The sequence below is a fragment of the Alligator mississippiensis genome, chromosome 1 (assembly GCF_030867095.1).
Source record: "Alligator mississippiensis isolate rAllMis1 chromosome 1, rAllMis1, whole genome shotgun sequence".
Lineage (NCBI taxonomy): Eukaryota > Metazoa > Chordata > Crocodylia > Alligatoridae > Alligator > Alligator mississippiensis.
Window position 1 is genome coordinate 446,359,478 of NC_081824.1, and position 18,485 is coordinate 446,377,962.

The 18,485-nt window shown below is 42.5% G+C and overlaps 1 protein-coding gene and 1 long non-coding RNA gene across 3 annotated transcripts in view; one reads left to right on the top strand and one right to left on the bottom strand.

Moving 5' to 3' along the window:
• MAML2 (mastermind like transcriptional coactivator 2) overlaps nucleotides 1–18,485 on the top strand; it is a 285,997-nt gene that overhangs the window by 12,797 nt on the left and 254,715 nt on the right. The gene's annotated exons all lie outside the window — the stretch shown is intronic.
• On the bottom strand, nucleotides 4,994–18,295 carry LOC109282273 (uncharacterized). The gene is made up of 3 exons (XR_002089214.2): nucleotides 18,209–18,295; nucleotides 10,533–10,747; nucleotides 4,994–5,958 (listed from the first exon to the last, which is right to left on the bottom strand). It is a non-coding gene; the product is annotated as an uncharacterized LOC109282273 (long non-coding RNA).

Genomic DNA, 18,485 nt, shown 5'->3' on the forward strand with positions numbered 1-18,485 from the left:
CCAGACCAGTGCTTTTTACATCAGTGAACAATAATAAGTGCATGACACACCTGAAATCCAGTTATTTGTGTAGGTTTAATGTTAGTTTCTAATACTTTATGAAATCTTGGCCTTGACTCCATTATCAAATATATTCCAATAAGCAGGACTATAAAACTGATGTTTTGAATAGCGTTTTAGAGTCGCATGCTATGAGACCTGAAAATGATGCAAATTTTGGGCATTGTGGCCATGGCATACGGTATGTGGCAGCAGAGTCCCATCTGCAGCACCACATGCCTCACATTCGGGGGGTGTCTGACGTTGCTATCTTGCAGCATGGTTGTTTGATTTTTTTTTTTTAACCCCTAGAGAGCCCCCGGGGTCAAAAAATACACGCATAGAAAAAAGCAGGGCGGTGCACACAGGAGCAGCGTGCACTACCCAAAATACTAGCCTGGCTGGCCAGAGCCATGCTCCAACTGCCAGCCAAGTTCCAAGTTGCAGGAGCGACATGGCTGCAGCTTCCTCATCCCCGAGGAGCCAAGGTAAAGCTGCTGGGGCCAGGAACTGCTGGCCCCAGCCTCCCCTATCCCACCTGCTGCACTCCAGAGAGCATGTGGCATGGGCATGTGAACATAGGCATAACTACACCTAGATCATCCCTGACCAGTGGTTGTCCAGTCTCGCTTCTTGACCACCTCCAGTCATGGATAATCCACAGTTTCTTTAGGCAGTCTGTTCCACTGCCTCACTATTTTAACAGTGGAAAAAAGTTTGGGGTTTTTTTGGCTATCCGATCTAAACCCATTTTGCTGCAACTTCAAACCATTGGTCTGCATCCTACTCTCTGCAGCTGAGAAAAAAGGTGTTTTCCTTCTTTATGGCAGCCCTTTAAGTATTTGAAGACTACTATTTTATCCTCTCTTAAGCGCCTTTTCCACAAGCCGAACATCCTTAGCTCCTTCAGTCTCTCCTCATGTGACTTGCTTTCCAAGCCCTTTATTATCTTTGTTGCCCACCTCTGGACTCTAACTTCTTCATGTCCTTTTTAAAATGTGGAGCCCAGAACTGCAAACAGTATTTCAGATGAGATGTAAGCAGTGCCGAGTTGAGAGGTACCATCACCTCCCATGTCTTGCACCTCTTGCATCTACTGATGCAGCTCAAAACCACATTTGCATTTAGTACAGCTGCATCACACTGTACTCATCTTGAGTCTGTGATCTACTAAGACTCCCAAGTCCTTTTCCATAGTGCTGTCATTTAACTAGGTGTCACCCATTTTATATTTGTGTTTTTGATTATTCTTCCCGAGGTGTAGCACCTTGCATTTGTCTGCATTGGCTCTAGCCCAACTGTCCAATCTGTTGAAATCCTTCTGAATTGTATGCACATTCTCCAACATGTTTGGACTCCTTCCCAGTTTTGTGTCATCTGTAGACTTTCTCAAGAAGCTTTCTATGCCAGCATCTAAATTGTTAATAAACATGTTGAACAGCCCTGGGCCCAGGACAGACCCCTATGCGACTCTACTTGTAACCTCCTGTCATTCTGACATGGACCCAGTTATCTGTCCACTTTGTAGCTTTTTTCTAGCCCACATGTCTCCAATTTGCTTATGAGAAGGTCATGTATGACCTTGTCAGAAGCCTTGCTGAAGTCCAGATACACTATATCCACAGTGTTCCCATCATCTACCCAAGTAGTTACTTGGTCAAAGAATGAGATCAGGTTTGACACAATTTGTTTTTCATAAATCCATGCTAGTTACTTGTGATCTGCCTTTCCTCCTCCAGATGCTTCCAACTGACCTTCCTTAGGATATGCTCCAGTAACTTCCCAAGTATTGAAGTGAAACCAGTTCTCCTTTTTGCCTTTGTTTAAAGAGGGGCACTACATTTACCCGTTTTCCAGTCCTCTGGTATCTGGTCTATCTCCTGTGACTTCATGAAGTCAAGGGCTCGTGATTTCCTCTGCCAGTTCCTTCAGGACCCTGGGATGAAGTTCATCCAGCCCTTCTGTCTTGAATTCATTCAGACCCAACAAAAGCCCTCTGACCATCTCTTTTGTTATCTCTTCCCTCAGTTTGCCCCCTTTGTTATCCAGATAATCCTTATTAGGTGTCTGGCAGCTTAATTCCTTTATGAAGACTGAAGCAAAGTAGCTGTTGAGTAGATCTTCCTTTGCCTCTTTGGTTACCTCTGGCTTTTTTAAGAAAGGACCCTCAGCTTCCTTGGTCCTTCTTTTCTGGCCAGCACACTTATAGAATCTCTTGTTGTCATAGACCTCTTTTGCCAGTTGTAGCTTGTTTTTTATCTTTTCCTTCCTGATTTTGTCGCTGCAGGTTCTTGCTATTTCTTGGTATACTTGCTTGCTGACCTGCCCATTCATCCATTGCTTGTATGCTTTTGTTTTGCATTTGAGGCATTTTAGAAGCTCCTTGTGCAGCCACATTGGTCTCTTGTCATTCTTCTCAAGCTTCCAGTAATCAGCGTAAAGTTTGTCAGGAACCTGACAGTAACCAGGGCTCCACATCAACCTTTTAGATTGTTAAAGAAACTCTACCATGTCTCATCTTACATAATGAATTGATTAGCTATTGCTTATAAACTGCATTGCAGATGAATGTTAGGCTGGATGCTGGCTACACTGAAATACTTTATGAATGTTGTATGTGACCTGTCTACTTCATGGATATATTTGGTTTAGTTAGTAAGAGACCTTAAGGAAAGGAATTAGGAAGAATGAGGAATAGTTCAGAAAAAGCCAACCCATAATAAAAGCTTCAGGTTTGTTAAGAAACAGTGCTTATGCTACTGGCTGGGAGTATTCTACCTCTAGGCTTCGGTCAAGTAACAAAATGTTTGGCCACCCAAGGCTTGTGTCAGGTGCCTGAAGACCACGTAAATAGTTAAACAAGAAGGAAGATGCCCAGATGTGAAGCAGTTGTAGTTGAAGAGATAATCACACTGACACTAGGTACTCACTAGGCACGGACAGACAGACAGATTAAGGCTTTTATTTCATTTATTAATTAAGGCTTTTATTAATAAATTAAGGCTTTTATAATATTAGAATATTAGTGCTGTTTCATTTTAATCACAGAAAAATGTGGATTTTGGGCTATACTTTTTAACCCAAAAATTGGAGATTTTTTTTATCGGACAAAACCAGGATCCCTGGTCTTCAGGAATATGGTTTTCATCCTTTCCCCATTCAAAATAGTGTGAAAACTCCCATTAATTCTAATGTAGTATCAAACCCCATATTTTCAGCAATGGTGCAGTCAACACTGGCAACAGAATCTCCCTTTAGATTTCTGCTTTTTGGAGAAATGTATTGATTGCATACGCATGACATGTTTTGATTTTAAACCAGTCTAAGATGGATGCACTTAGATCTATTTTCAGAGCAGAGGCTACCTACCTTTATAGCTCCAGTCCTGCAAATATTTATATATATGTGTAAGTTTAGGTACATGGCTAGTTGGCAGTCTATTTGTAAAATAAGGCATGCCCATAAGGCCTTTGTACCACAGCAGGTCCCAATTTTGATAGGATGCTTTTGTACTACAGATAAGTAGGACCTTTACTGACACGTGATTTATTTCCTTACCCAACCTAATTGCATATCTTTTCTCTGTCAAACCATTTTTCAATCTTAGTGGAAGTCCAATTGATCTCATGCTCAGACTCATATCTTCACTTTTCCTTCTTGTTGCATAACTCCCAGTAGGTCCTAGCAGTGAACTTTGCAATCAGTGAGCTGAGTTCTTACTTCATTTTCTTTTTAACTACTGACTATATATATTAACATAATTAGTTTCTAGGACATGTTTTGGCAAAGTTTTGAGAAGAATGAAGGTCATCTTGCTTTGGACCTTCATTTCTAAGCAGAATATTAAATATAATCTTTATAATTATAGCAGTGCCATTTGAATTGCCATGGTTCAAGCTGTGTCAATATGTCATCAGAAGCTCTCCTCCCAGAAGCTGAAACTCAGGCATGAATATTTGCTGCTGATTGACTGTAAATGTGATGGCCAGCAGCTGGGAATACATTCCCTCACCCCACCCATCCCCTTTTTTCTGTCTCTTTTTATTAAATGATTTTAAAGAATCTTCTTTTAAAGTTATGGGTTTAGGAAACAGATAAGAGACAAACGTGCTAAATTCTACTATGCACCATTTTGATTTCAATGAGGATATAGGGACGTAAGGAACTCACAGGAAAATTTGCAATAAAAGTTTAAAACAAATTTTTATCCCTACTGGGACAGCTGAGAAACAGGTCTGAGTTTCAGAATAAAACTTGGCATCTGAATATTGTATAATACAACCCAGTCTTACTTGGGGTAGTTAAAAATAAAAAAACAGTGTTTGTAACCTGTGGTATTTAGCTTTGAAAAGTGTCTTTTGCCCATACACAGTAGCTACTTTTCATACGGACTTTTAACACACATATTTACAGGGTGGACCAGAATAGCTCACAGGAAGTCAATCTAGTCTGTGGAGTAAATAGTATGCACTTTAAAAACTTTCTATATATACACACACATATATAAAACCTTTGACATGCATATTTACTGTACACAATAAATATTAGTGACTTCATTAGTGCCATGGATGGTTTGTGAAGTCAATAACATCCTCTCTGAACACTCTCTGTATTAGATGTGTATTCATTCTGTTTGGGCCCATAAGTCATGAATGTGCACTTGGATGACCCATGCATTTAAATTCCTATTTATTTAAATACTTCACCATGTTGTTTTAAGAGCAAGTACTCTCAGGCCTTATAGTTTGTACCTCAGCCTCACAGTGCACGATCAAAGTACAGCCTGTTAGGCACAAATTAGAAGCTCCTTTCTGTTCCCTACCCAGAGTAACCTTTTGTACGCTCAGCCAACCCCTTCTTGAGTGCTTGAATCCTCCTCAGCTCCCCCCACTTATCCCCAACCACTTTAGACATTTCTCCTTCCCCCCCTCCCCCCATAGTCACTCCCTTCTCACCTAAGGTCCACCCCTTCTTCCCCTCCTTTCAAGCTCCTGACACTGCCTTGTAATGTTTTTTCTAGCTCAGAAGAAAGTGCCAGAGGGCCAGACTGACAGGTGTGCTGAACACGTGGTTTCCATATGTTCTCCTCACCTCCCTTAGCATTTCTTCCCTAGCTATGTGTCCCCATTCCTGCCCTGGCCATTTAACATTTCCCTTTTTGTTTGCTGTTTCTCTTTTTATAAAACTTTCTTTCAAATGAAAATTTAATGGCAGTAAACATGCTCCCTTCCCCTCACAACTGGTCCTATAGGACCGCATATTATTATAAGAAACTTGGAACACAAAACCCGCTATATTATATACATGAAGACTGCAGGTTTTAAGGGACTGCAGTTTAAATTCATAAAACTGAAACACACAAGTTATGCACACAGTTATACCTACTGAGGTCTTCAGGAAGGACACTTTGTACCTGAGCGCTTGTCTAACATCTCTCCCAACTATATAGTGGGTCCAATAAAAGAAATTGTCTCAAAATCACAGCAGTGAAAAAAACATTATAATAGTTAGCTGCAAAACAAAGCGGATTATAGTGCTGTTCTGAATGGCACCTGTTAGTCCCCAACTCCACACCATGGTCAGCGAATCCATCTCTGTAATCCATATTTTTCTGATTTAACATCTGTATGTCTAATATATTTATTACCTTGTTATCCTGGATTGACACAAAGACTTATTATTGATTTGGTAGAAGCAGCTTGTTCGCAAACAGAAATGAGGCCTTCTTCTGCTAATCCAAATGATAAGGAGAGGTTAAAAGATGTGGTCCACAGTTATGCAAAGGGTTCCACGCCAGCAAAAACCATAGGCCTTGTGCACTCCCCGATGGAGTCCCCTATTCTTCATCAGGACTTGGCTGTGGTCTGGAAGTACCTGCACAGATTGCATGGTGAAACAGCTGACTGCAGCTGGTTCACACTTAGCAGAAAAAACAGGGAGCTGATGTAGTAGATGTGCTGATAGTTGATTGTTAAAATGACTTAAATCAATGCTCTAGTCAAAAAAACAAAACAAAAACAGACAAAAAAATCAAAAGCAAAATAAGAAAGAAATGCCTTAGTTGTGTTATCAACAGCACCTCTGGTCAGTCAAACTGAAATATTACTTTTGTACTGGTTCTGTACTGTCTGAATTTCATTCAGTTTGGTCAATGGAAACAGGCACTAGTCAGTTTCAGTTTTTATTTCCAGTCAGTTACACTTTCTGGTTCTCTGTGATCACCCCTGTTGTAATGCTCAGGTTCAGCAAGTTCTTTCCTTTCCCCAGACATTTGTTTTCATTTTAGTTAATGCTTTTAACTCATAAAAGAACATCCATCAATTCCTTTTACAAAGCAGGACTATTGAGCCAAAGGACCTGACATTACTCTATTAGCAAAAATATGCAAAATTAATCAAATGTTGTGAGAGATGAATTATTTATACTGCTAATGGATTTAACTAGGTGGGATCAGGAGTCTTTGGGTGTTTAGATGGGCATAGTAGGGCACTTGTTGTAGTCCCTGTGTTTCTTGAAACTAGGAACTGGTATCAGTCAGATAATAAACCTGTAACCTGTAGGAAGCCAAATACAAAGCTTGCGGTCTCTTGGGTAGGGGCAGGGATATTGTAGTATTTTCACTAGCAGCTAGAAAGGGCAATTTACTTGGAGGGATGTATCTTCTGCTTTCTCAGCTTGCAAAAAGCCAAAAAAAATTCTCTATCCAGTATAATGTGAGCCTAAATATAAAACTGTCCTTAGGGAAGGGACACAGATCTAACCTTGAGCATTTGTTTTCTATTTGGACTGCCCCAGCTGGTAATGGCAGAAGAAATAAATAAGTGAGAACTGAAGCTGAAGTCTTCCACTAACAGGAACTGAGCACCTCAGTGCCCAACATATTTGAGAATCAAAGCCTTGTTAAATTGAAGTTGGAGGAGGAGGCACAATGAAGGGAGAAGGTGGAGTAAGACCCCCTGATTCTTTTTCCCACTGAAGGTTAACTTATTTCTCTTCCTGTAAATAAAATGCAGGAAAGGTGGGCAAGTGGTTTTTCCCTCAGTGTATTCTTTGGAGACACCTGACATAATCAGTCTCCCCGTGCTGAGGAGTTCAAGGGCTCCTGCTCCCATTACAGTGGTTGGGATAGGGAGTAGGTGGGGAAACCATCCTTTTTTCCCTGGAGCAAGGGAGCAGGTGCACAGATAGTCCCATGTAGAGAGTATATATGACCTGAATGTCTTTCTGCACCCAATTTTATGCTTGTGTAGTTTAAGCTTTACTCAATCTTGATTTCTATCAGTGTGAGTAAGAGCAGAATCACATTCCATGTGCACATACAGTAAGGAGGCTGAAATTCCATCTTGGGTTAATAAACCATTTGATCTTTGCTCTCTTAGGGCTTATAATGTTCCCTTGGTGGAATTTCATCCCTATTATGCCTGGTATGGTGAACAGTAGTTCCTTACACAGTAACGCAAAACGCAGGTACTGTGGTTAAGTGGGGGACCTGGTTTCTTCAAAGGAGCCCATTGTAATTTTGTTCTGGAGTAAAATGGGAAGCCCTGAACAAAATTTTGTTTTGAATCCTTAACTTGGGGCATGTAATATTAGGAAATCATTTTCAGAGAGGAACCCTAATTATACTTTGCTGTTGTCGTTTTGGCCTGAAAGCAGAACAGAATCACTGTGTAATAATTTTGTTTTGTAATACAGAGCCAGCTATACAATCCTTACTTTAAGTTTAGATAATTTACAAGGACTTAGGTGTCAGTGCTACTTTGACCATCACCGGAGCTAAGGATGAAATGCTAGAGCCACTAGTGGCTTGAGGCAAAGAACCAGTCTGTTAAACGTAAGAGCTATCAGATACATATATTTTGTGGATCAGGCACAGAAAAGACACTGGCTGCTTGGTTTCAATTTGTCATCCATACTATACAAATGCAATCCATTGGCCAGTAGGAAGGAGTCTTGAAGTGAGTGTGAAACATTTTAAGGCCCCGTTGTACTTAGCTAGGTGTAAAGCAGCCTTGATGTGAATGAGAATTAGAATTGGACCCATTGTTCCTTAAAATTATTAGACCTGATTCTTATTTACACATAGGCCCCTTTATACTGCTCTGGTAACTGGAAATTACCCCCTTGCTTAGATTATGTGTACACCATACAGGGAGTCAGTTTTTTTCAGTTCAGAGTCCTTTACCTTTCACACACCCAGGTTCCACCTTGACTTGACTTGAAATTAGTTCTGTTTGGACTGAGGATAGACACTAAACTGCTCAAAAGCTCTTGCACTTGACACAATTGACTGGTGAAGAATCTTAGTGTTGCAGCACAGAGAACCATACAATAAATCTCCAGATAAACAAAAGTGATGGCAGAAACAGTGAGAACGCAAATAAAGGCTTTGTTGTGAGGACTCTTTTACCTAGGCTAGACAAGCTGCATGTGAAAGTCCCAATCGGTTAGGTTAACTATGCAGGATGTACAACCCTGTACACTTCCAGAACAGTATTGAGGGACCTTGGTGTAAATGAATTATGGTATTATATGCCGATATGCCATTTGAACTTTTTCAGTGAAAACTGAAAGCTTTTCAAAACCTTGGAGGATGGTCTTATACACATGAATGGGCAATTTTTTGCCAAACTTGCCACAAAATTTATGTTTGGGTATGACTAACTTTGGTGTAGTCCACCTGATTCATATTTACACAGCTTTAGGAATGTATATTAATATAATTTACTTCCCCTTTAAGGTCTCTTTACAAAACCAGATCAATAAAGAATGACCTTACTATAAGAATTGGGCCCAAAAGCATTTTCTCTAGAAAGTTATTTACTTAATGTAGCCATTAGGGGGGGAGAAACAAAAACTAAAACCCATGGGACTGATTCTTACACTAAGGACTTGTCTGATCTAGAAAGCATTGTAGATTTAGCTGTGCCAGTGTAACGACCAGCAAAATCCTCCTAGTTCACATGCACACTCAGTATAAAAGAGTTTATATTGGTATACTCGTGTCCCCACTGGCGCTTAGACAGGTGTCTTGGAGGGGAAAAATAACCGCCTTAAATAACATAGCTGTAACAGGGTAACTTTCTTAGTGTAGGGCAGGCCTAACACACTTTACTCATGCTCTAGCAGTATAGAAGAATTTTGTATAGGGTGTTAAAGAAAGCTAGCAGGACTTCAGTTTTCTTTAACAGTAAAAGAGACTACAGGATGATTGTTTAGAGAGAGAAACTGTAGGGGCCACATTTTTCTTTTGCCTTGAAGCTTATGTGCTTATTTGTTTCTGTGCAAAGCAAGTGTAAAAACACCCACACAATCAGAAGGGTTATTTTTAACCCCAGTTTGTACTTGTTGTCTACAGGTGATTATGACAACATCAGGTACAAGGCAGTGGCAGATCAGGCTCGGTGGTTCTAATTGTGCTCTCACAACTGTGCAAATCAAACAGTCATTCTCAAATTTGTGGGTCAGTTTCTGATTTTATTTGCACCATAATAAATCTGGGCAAAAAATTCTCTGGAATTAGAATCTCGTTCAGTGGAGTGACACAAAGGTAAGTGAGAGAAAGATCAAGCCTTTAGGAACTGCAGAATTATGCATCTACCAGCATTTTGATGACACAAGTAAATCACTCAACCTTTGGACCTATGCTTATATATGAGATACTTGAACTCCTAGCTGAGCACAGTTATGCTTTCCTTCTTCACTGTATTAAATACTGTTCACACAGACTTTGTTTTTAAGTAAAAATATATAAAAAATTGTTTGGTGTCCCTGTGCCTTTGCGTTCCTTTGATCTCATTTAAAACTCTGGAGCAGACGGTAACGAGCTCAGTCACTATCTGCTTTCATGGATGATAATTAGTACAGGTCTGGGGGCTGGGTGCAATGATATACTTCTCTGTGCTAAAAAGGGGAAAAGTAGAATGGATCAGAGTGATTGTTTGCTGTGTTGATGACTGTGATGTTACCATGGAAAAGCTGGAGGTTTCAGGGGAGTTTGTGTTTTGTTGGGCAATGAGCCAAGCTGCTTTGACTTATTACAACTGTGTGAGTGAGGTAGCCATGCAGAACTGTATTCCTCTGTAGCAGTTCAATGGAGAAGGGTTGAAAAGACAGGATTGCTTTAAGGAGGGAGAGAGATGATGCACTTTGCTAGGTCTGCATTTCAATATATGCTTATAACCAAAATAACTGGTTTTGCCTCTTTGAGAAGTTGTCTGCTTACTCTGAAGTGCTGGATTCTGAGAAGTAAAAGTAATAAGATCTCCGGTAATCCCTCCCGGAAGCCAACAGGGCTATTTAATTGGATTTATCTATACAAAAAGGAGCATTTAAAGTTCTGTTGAGCCCAGGTCCATTAAAGCCTTTTGATCTATTCCAGAAACAAAAGTAGAAACAGACGAGCCTGCTTTCATTATCCACCCTGAATGAGGTGCAAAAAGTAGATAAACATTAAAAAAACAAGACCCTAATCCCGCAAAAAAATTACTAACCTTACATGCCAAGTTGTCCCTGTACTCGTCATATGTAAAGTTTAATATTTTTTATGCAGCACTTTTCATCAATGGATCTCGAAGCAGTTTACACAGGAGGTCAGTATTCCCCTTCACTTCAACCAAGGGGAAGATGCTCAAAGTCAGCCAGCAGAATAAAGCCCACCTCTTCTGCAAGGCGGTCCAGCATGCTGTGCGCTCAGACACATGGCTTCCTGAATGAATTACATACCAAAGTATTATAAAACAGCTCAGTATTTTCCTATAATGCCTGACTTTTACCCTGGCCTCATGTCTTTAAAGTAAGCTGCCATGCTGTTTATTTGTGCAGGGTTCAACTCGTGCTAGTCATGTTCTATAAAAGCGTTTGTCCAGGATTCTTCTGGGTTTCAGTGTCCATTGTCATTTCTGAGAATCTGTTTGCTACAGTTTACTGCTTTTGCTTCTTCTTGTTGTTCTGAAAGGGTGATTTATTTTTAATTTGTTTTAATTTTATTTTTATTTCTTATTTTCCTCCTCATAGATTTGTACTGTGTGGAAAAAGATGCACTTGAGCTTGCACCTTTATAATGCATAGCTCTGTGACTGGTGACTTAAACATAATAAAAAGTAGTAGTATAAACTTGCAGAGGTCTGTTTTCTAGAAGGAATTCATGCCTATCTGCTCTCTTGAAAGCAAACAGTTTCTGGGTTACTTTTGTTTAGGATTTGTGGTAAGGACATAAAGTGAAACCTTGGACCTCCTTAAAGTCCCCTTGACTTAATTGCTACAGGATACCACTCATATGGGCACATTCTGCAAGGGACTACAGCGCTTGGCCCATACCTGATAAAAATGCAGTGCACTGAGTACCATTCCCTTCAGTAGATGCTGGTGATGACTGGCCCCATAGCTTTTGCTGAGAGACTTGGAACCAGATTCTCCAAACACCAAAGGCTAGTACTTCTACTGATTTCACTGGGATCTGGATAAAAGCTCAAAATTTCCATACTCGGCTTCACTTAGCAAGATATATTTGGATTAGCTAAGAGAATGAGTGTCCAGCACTTACAGTGGTTAATTGTTGTGGGGATGAATAGCTCTGTATTTTATAAAGGAGGGACAAAAAGCAGGGAAACCTTGAAGTATCTTAACACTACCAAATGGCGCATCCTCTGCTGGCATTGATATCTGAGCACCATTGGCTTCAGTGGAAGTCTTAAAGTTACACCAGCTCCAAGGAATCAGAATTTTGTTTTAAAGCTGTTGATCTGCTTATAAAGGTTTTCTTTTATCCATTGTTTCTTTTTCCTGTGCTGTTTTTGGGAACCTGATCCCTTACAACCCAAATCTAAGTTCTCTCAAGAGAGTTATAATAGCTACACATTCAAGGATGCTCCATGCTAATGAGATCTTTAATATCTTCATGCTGCTCAACCTGCCACGTCTGGGATGAAGTGTAATAAGGACCAAAAATGAGGGGGACAAGCTTATACATTCCTTCAGGAAATTGAAACTGCTCTGGAAGTCTCTAGTGTAGTGATTCTCAACTGATGTGATGCAAGATCCTTTGAAGGCCAATGCTGGGTATCACACAAACACCTACACGTGTAGAAGCACCTACATATGATTCTTAAGATAAACCCAGAGGTTTCGGGAGTCCATAGCATCACAAATATTTTGGCCTAATATGGTCTTACTGAGTTCTTTGCAACAGAAGACTTGCTCTAGTATTTTTCCGTAGTCAAGGAACTTTTGGAAAAACTTGGAAAAAGGAGTGAGGTTAGTTTTGGAAACGGGGTGCTGCTAAATTCAGAAGACTGATGGAGGGGTGTCTTGAGTCTCAAAAGGTTGATAACCACTGCTGTAGTGTAAACAGCCCTTTCTGCTACCTCAACTTCTTGATTCTCGTGTGGATGGACGAGATTCTCGGCTAATATAAATCAGTGGAATTCTGTTGACCCCTGTAGAGGTGCCATACTTCATAAGAGTGGATAACAAGACATGATCATTATTTTTTCAGCAATAAAAACCATGCAAGACCATGCTCTTATGAGACACAGGGATCTAAAATGAATAATGCCCTTTGTAACGATCTACAACTTTTATTAGGGGGACAATTCCACCATTGTCTCCTAAAGAATAAGTTCCTACTGAGGACAGAATAAAACTGTCCCTAGATGTTAGCATTCATTCCCAAATTGAATATGTGGTGTTAATGCATGCTGCTTCCAGATCGCATTCCTTACAACCCCTATTCTTCCTTCCTTAGAAGGACTTCCAGTTACATTTTTCAGCCTTTCTTCCTTTACCCTTCATTGGAAAGGGCTCTTCAGGAAGAGCTGGTATAGACTGGGACAGTAAGGCCAGGTACAGACATTACACGTTTACCACTATAAGTGATCGGAAACTGATCCAAACCTGTAACAACAGAAATCTGGCACACGTAGACTGGTTTAAAAATGGCAGAACCCCATCTACGATAGGCAGTTTGTGTGCGCACTCCCCTCACTCCCCCTCAACCAAAGGGTAAATGTGTGTTCTGTTTGCTACTAATTTAAACTATGTTGCTTACAGAAAACCGCACAACGTAGATCAGTTTCACCGCTGGCTTTTTGAATGTCTGTACCTAGCCCAAGCTACTGTAGTGTCAGAGAAAGTGGAAAAACCAGCTGCCACAGCTCCTGTTTTGTTAGCCTGCTCCCTGGGTAAAATGGTTTTATCAGTGATTGAGTCAACCCCAGCTAAGAAAACTAAAAGCAGAACAAGCAAGTGGTGGTGTCAGAATTGTGTCTACCTGAGAACAATCAGTTGAGCTCCAACAGGCTCATGTTAACTAGTCTCAGCCTAACCACAAGCCTTTCCTTCAGCTAGGTCTGTATCCACTTGCCTTTGTTGCTAAAGTTTCTGACAGCAGGCAGCAACTCTCATCACCAAGCCACTGGAGTGCCTGTATGCACAGCTCAAGCACTCAGCAGTTGTCCTCCAGAGCATGAAGTGTCCTCTGGGAAGGTACCAGCTACTGGGTGGATCAGAGCAGCTGGACTGCAACAAGAACTTACTCTGCTCAGTAGAGGTGCCTTAACTTCGTTGGCCTAGAGGAAGGTGCTGCTGCTACAGGGAAACTTTGAGTGTGGAGAATAAGCCCTTGTGTTGACTCATTGCGATGCCTTTCTATCTTTGTTGGTCAGGTTGGAGTATGAAATCTGCTTCCCAAGATGTGCTGTGGCCTTTTGAGTTGGGGCAGAAAGCACTGAAATGCATCTTACACTGGGGGAAAAAGTCACGGCTATGCAGAAGTTAACGGAAGCTGACCCATGCGTGAACCATTTTGCTAGGGCAATATACCCAGTATGATGGACTGGGGTAGGCAGATTAGGAAGCAGAAGCACAGTTCTGTTCTTCTGAATACACCCTGTCAAGCCTTATGGCTCTCTGAATAGCTATTTTCCATTTGTGCAAATCTTATATCATTTTTGCACCTTCCACTCCAGGATGAAGGAAGATATTGCCGGAGCTCATGCAGTCTTCCCAGCAGCTGCTGGGCTGCATATGCTTTTCCCCCTCTTACCTCTTCAGGAACTGCAGCTCAATGTGTGGTGTCGTGTCATCGGACAACAGGGCTCCCCACAAGTTTGGAAATTTGGTGGCAGTGGAAGGGTGGCAGTATTAATTACCCCAGCAATTTTTCCCAGAGCTGTAGCAATTAAGCTGCCACAGTGCCCCCACTGCCAGATTTCTGGCCCAGTGGGAAGCCCTGTGGGCTGGATGACATGGCTCTGTGGGCTGGAGTGCCACTACCCTAAACAGGTGTAAGCCAAAATGCAGCGCTCACTGAAGTCAGTGCCAAGACTCTCACTGAGTCCATGGGCATTAGATTGAGCCCCTGATACTTCAAAATGCCTTAAAATGGGCTCTAATTCAGGAGGGCACTTAAGCATGTGTTAAATTCCACTGACGTCAATAGGATTTAAAATGCCGTTAGCACATGTTTCCTAAACGACAGGAAAGAAGGGTGCTGTTCTGAATCCAGGCCGCAATACTGAGCTCAAATGTGTGGTTTGTGGCTTCTGTCTTTGAATCACAGAAGGGATTAAACTGAGCAATGAGCTATGTGGAAATATCACTAAAATAATTCTGTTACACCATGTAGATTACAACTTGAGCAAAGTTTTGCTAGTTCATAACTCCATCTATGTTTCAAGTGCTCTGCAGTAATTCTGACATGTTACAGCTAATAAATCCATTTATTACAGAGTCTGTTTGCTTCAGCTACAGAGCTGCAAGTTCATTTGCAGGTGCAGAAGGCTTGTGTATAGAAGCAGGATTCAGATTTACAGCTGTTGTGACTTATTCCAGTCTCTGTTACAACAAATCATTTTGTTAGGGAAAGCCTCTGCTGTTGACCAACCAAGACATGGTCAGGGATTTGAAACATAGCTTTGTTAGTTTTCAAAAGGAATCAGTGCCTGAATGTTGGGGCACAGGGCTGTTAAAGATTGAACAAAATCTATCATAAATCAACTGCTAGTTTAAGATGAAAAAAAAATTGTCTGGTTTTTGACCACTACAGAAGTCCTTTGCTATCTTCCCTCTTTATAGTTGTAAGAGTGAATCAAATATGGGGTTGTAAAATCTCAACAATATTCTTCTATGGGCAGTTATTATTTCCTCCTATGATCCTGTTTAATTTTCCAAAAAATGAGTCAGTTACTTTCTTGAATGCCTTGTAACAGTTTGGTGCATGCAAAGTGCTCTCTCAGCTTCACTCAGCAAGACAAAAAAGCATATTGCTTCATAGGCAAAGCAAGTCTGCACAATAGAAGACTTCCTTACAGCCAACGTCTGCCAAGTGTGCTCTCAGCACTTCAGGAGTCATGTTACTCTTCAGCAAGGTCATGCAGGCCTAAAATAATCACTGATGTTTATCTTTCCCAGAGGGTATTAAGCACCCCGCAAACACTGAAGCAAGAAAATCCATTAACAATAAAAAATATTTCAAAATAAGTCATCGCTAATAGGTTTTGCACATCAGCTATCAATGGAAAAGCAGGGGAAGCTTTATGGCTTTATATTTTCCCATTAACATTTTGTGATCTAATAAATAATGTGAATTGATTTATTCCTGGCAAAGGAAAGGGAAAAAACCTGGTCATCATTTCATTGATATTATGTCTCCCTCTTTACATATGAGAATGCTGCATGTGTTTTGAATAATTAATACTGCACCTTGACTTTTCTGTGCAGGAAAGAAAAATGCAATTAAGGTGCAATTTAACCATTTGTAGGAAGAGCTGGATGCTGGGTTAGCCAAGGAAGTCGTCATAATATCAGAGGCCATGGCTATGGAGTAAACTTTTACTATGCCTGACAGCAGCGCCCTGCACTGCTCAACGCAGGCTGCCTCCTAAACTGGGAGCAGTGTAGCCAAGTCTGTGAGGCACTGCAGGCAGGCTAATTAGCATGACACTGGACTACCTGCAGCTGTGCTTGTTAGCCCACCTGAAAATCTGTGAGAAGAGAGTTACACTGCTATTGGTGTAGAAGGGAGGGAGCCCATACAGAGCAGCACAGTATGCTTGTGGGTGCCACTGCCATGATCTTATCCCATAGGCAGGGTCATGGAGCAGTGATTCTTCATAAGGCAGCTGCAAGATCCTTTCAAGAACGTTGTGGTGCCAGCAACACCAGTGCTGTCACAGATGAGTGGAACTGCCCCACGTGTCTCTGCCCCGCTGCCTTACCACTGATTGGTTGCAAGGACTATCCGTTATATGGCCCCAACCCTCACTGCTGATTGGTTGTGAGAGCTGTCTGTCATGCGACCCTGCCCGATTGGTGGATACGGGTAGGGCTGTATGACAGGTAGCCCCCTCAGCCAATCAGCAGAGAGGGGCAGGGGTGGCGTTTTATTTTTAGTAAGGGTTTTCTTATTTGTGGATTTTGCAGACATTAGCCTGATTTTGCAAATTTCCATGGAATCACAATTTGATTCTGTCTACCTATTGGAAACAGGCATGCGGGGTAGGTGTACCTGGTGGAAGTGGCAACAGCAGCAGCCTGGGGATAAAATAGGTAAGGGGAGGCTTTATAACCAGGGATCCTGGTTTTCTCTGATAAAAAGTCACAAATTCTTTGATAAATCCATCCTTCTCTCAAATTCTCTGATTAAAAATCCCCAAATCTGTGATTAAAATGAAATGTCACTATACATATACATCTAACACAATGTTTTAATTTGGAAGCCTACCAGTGCCTCAATCACTATAATAAAATAAATTCTAAATGCCTATAGATTTTGATATTTCATTTTGGGTTTTTTATCATGGAAAATCAGAGCTCCCCCTGCCTCTTAGCTCACTAGGACACAGGTCCAGGCCCCTCACTCCTCACCCACAGCCCCCTGCCCCCCCGAGCCCTGCCAGAGAGGGCTGCCAGGGCTACAGGGCCAGGGACCTGGGTCTGCAGCCCCCTGCCCCCCACAGCAGCACCTGAGCCTTGGCTGCTGCCTGCTGGAGGTGATGACTGCTGTGGCCCAAGTGGCCTGTGGAGCCCAGCTCCCTTCCCCTGCATGCAGCCGGAGCAGAGCCCGTGGCAGGGACCAGATGTGGGCTGCGGGCTCAGGGTTCCTGCCCTGTTTTCCTTCCCCCAGGGCCTTCGCAGTCCAGAGGGCAGGACCTGGCATGGCAGGGTGGAGCATGGTTGGGGAAGGAAGCTCTGTGCCACTGCCGCAAGCCCCACAGTGCCACCGTTAGGTGCCCCTTACACATCTGGCAGCAGCAGGGGGCACTTCCACACTTGCTGCTCCCGCTGCTGCTGGGCAGGCAGGGTGGTGTAGGGCTTGCAACAGCACTGAGCTTCCACACCCGGCCCCCAGCAGGGTGGGGAGCCCAAGCCCACAGCAGGCAGCCCACCCCTGCCCTGTGCACAAAACAGGGGAGCGTGTACCTTCCTCTTGCCCCCTGCGGGAGTGTGCACAGTGGCAGGGAGCCAACCGCCCCCCTGGGTCCTGTGATTCTATTCCGCTCCCCACCCAGGCTCTGCAGCCAAGTATTCCCATGCACCACCTGGGCTGGGCATCAGCCCCAGCCCTGCCCAACTCCCTCCCTCCCTATGGCAGCCTCAATCTCCCCTCCCCACCCCATCAGACATACCAGTGGGGGCTTCTCGAGGCTGCCTGGGAATCATGCGAGTGTACATACACATGGTGTCCCCTGCCTGACTGCCCTCCTGCTCCACCCCCCCAGCCCCTTGCAAGCTGGAACTCTGCCAGCCTGCAGAGAATGTGCAAAATGTGCTCTTTGCAAATGTGCAAAATCTGTGGGTTTCTCTGTTAAAATGAATAATCCACATTTTTTTCAGCTAAAAGGGAAAATTCATGGGTTTTTTCCATGGGAAATGGAAAACCAGGATCCTTGTTTATAACAATGGTTCTCAACCAAGGTGACAGCACATTCAGAAAAGTTATGGAGTATACCTTAAGCCTAAAAAGGTTGAGAACCACTGCCTTGGAGGTCAGAGAGCCACCTAGGCCCAAGCACCTACCTTATCACCGCAGCTTCCAGGTGGCTTCTGATCCATATACCCTCACAACACCCTTGTGGAGCATGGCAGTTTTATTTACCCCGTTTTGACAGAATGGAAAACTGAGGTGCAAGGAGGAACTTTGCACAAGTACAAAAAGGTAAACCCTCACCTCTTGCCTTACATGACCAAAGCACTTCCTGGGCTCCTTGTAGTGCTGTTGACCTGGAGTAGCTCTGACTGCTGAAACAGCTGCTAAAATAAGAGAGGTATCAGAGGAGGAGTGGACAGGAAGGGGTGTGGGTATGTGTGTGGTGGAAGACGGGGAGAGGGTGGAGGTTCTTGCTGGGAGAGGGAGAAGCGTCTCTGCAGTTCCTGCATCGGTGGAGAGACTTGGCAGAGTGAAGCGTATTTCACACAGGTTCTTTGTTTTTGTCTAACTCTGCTGT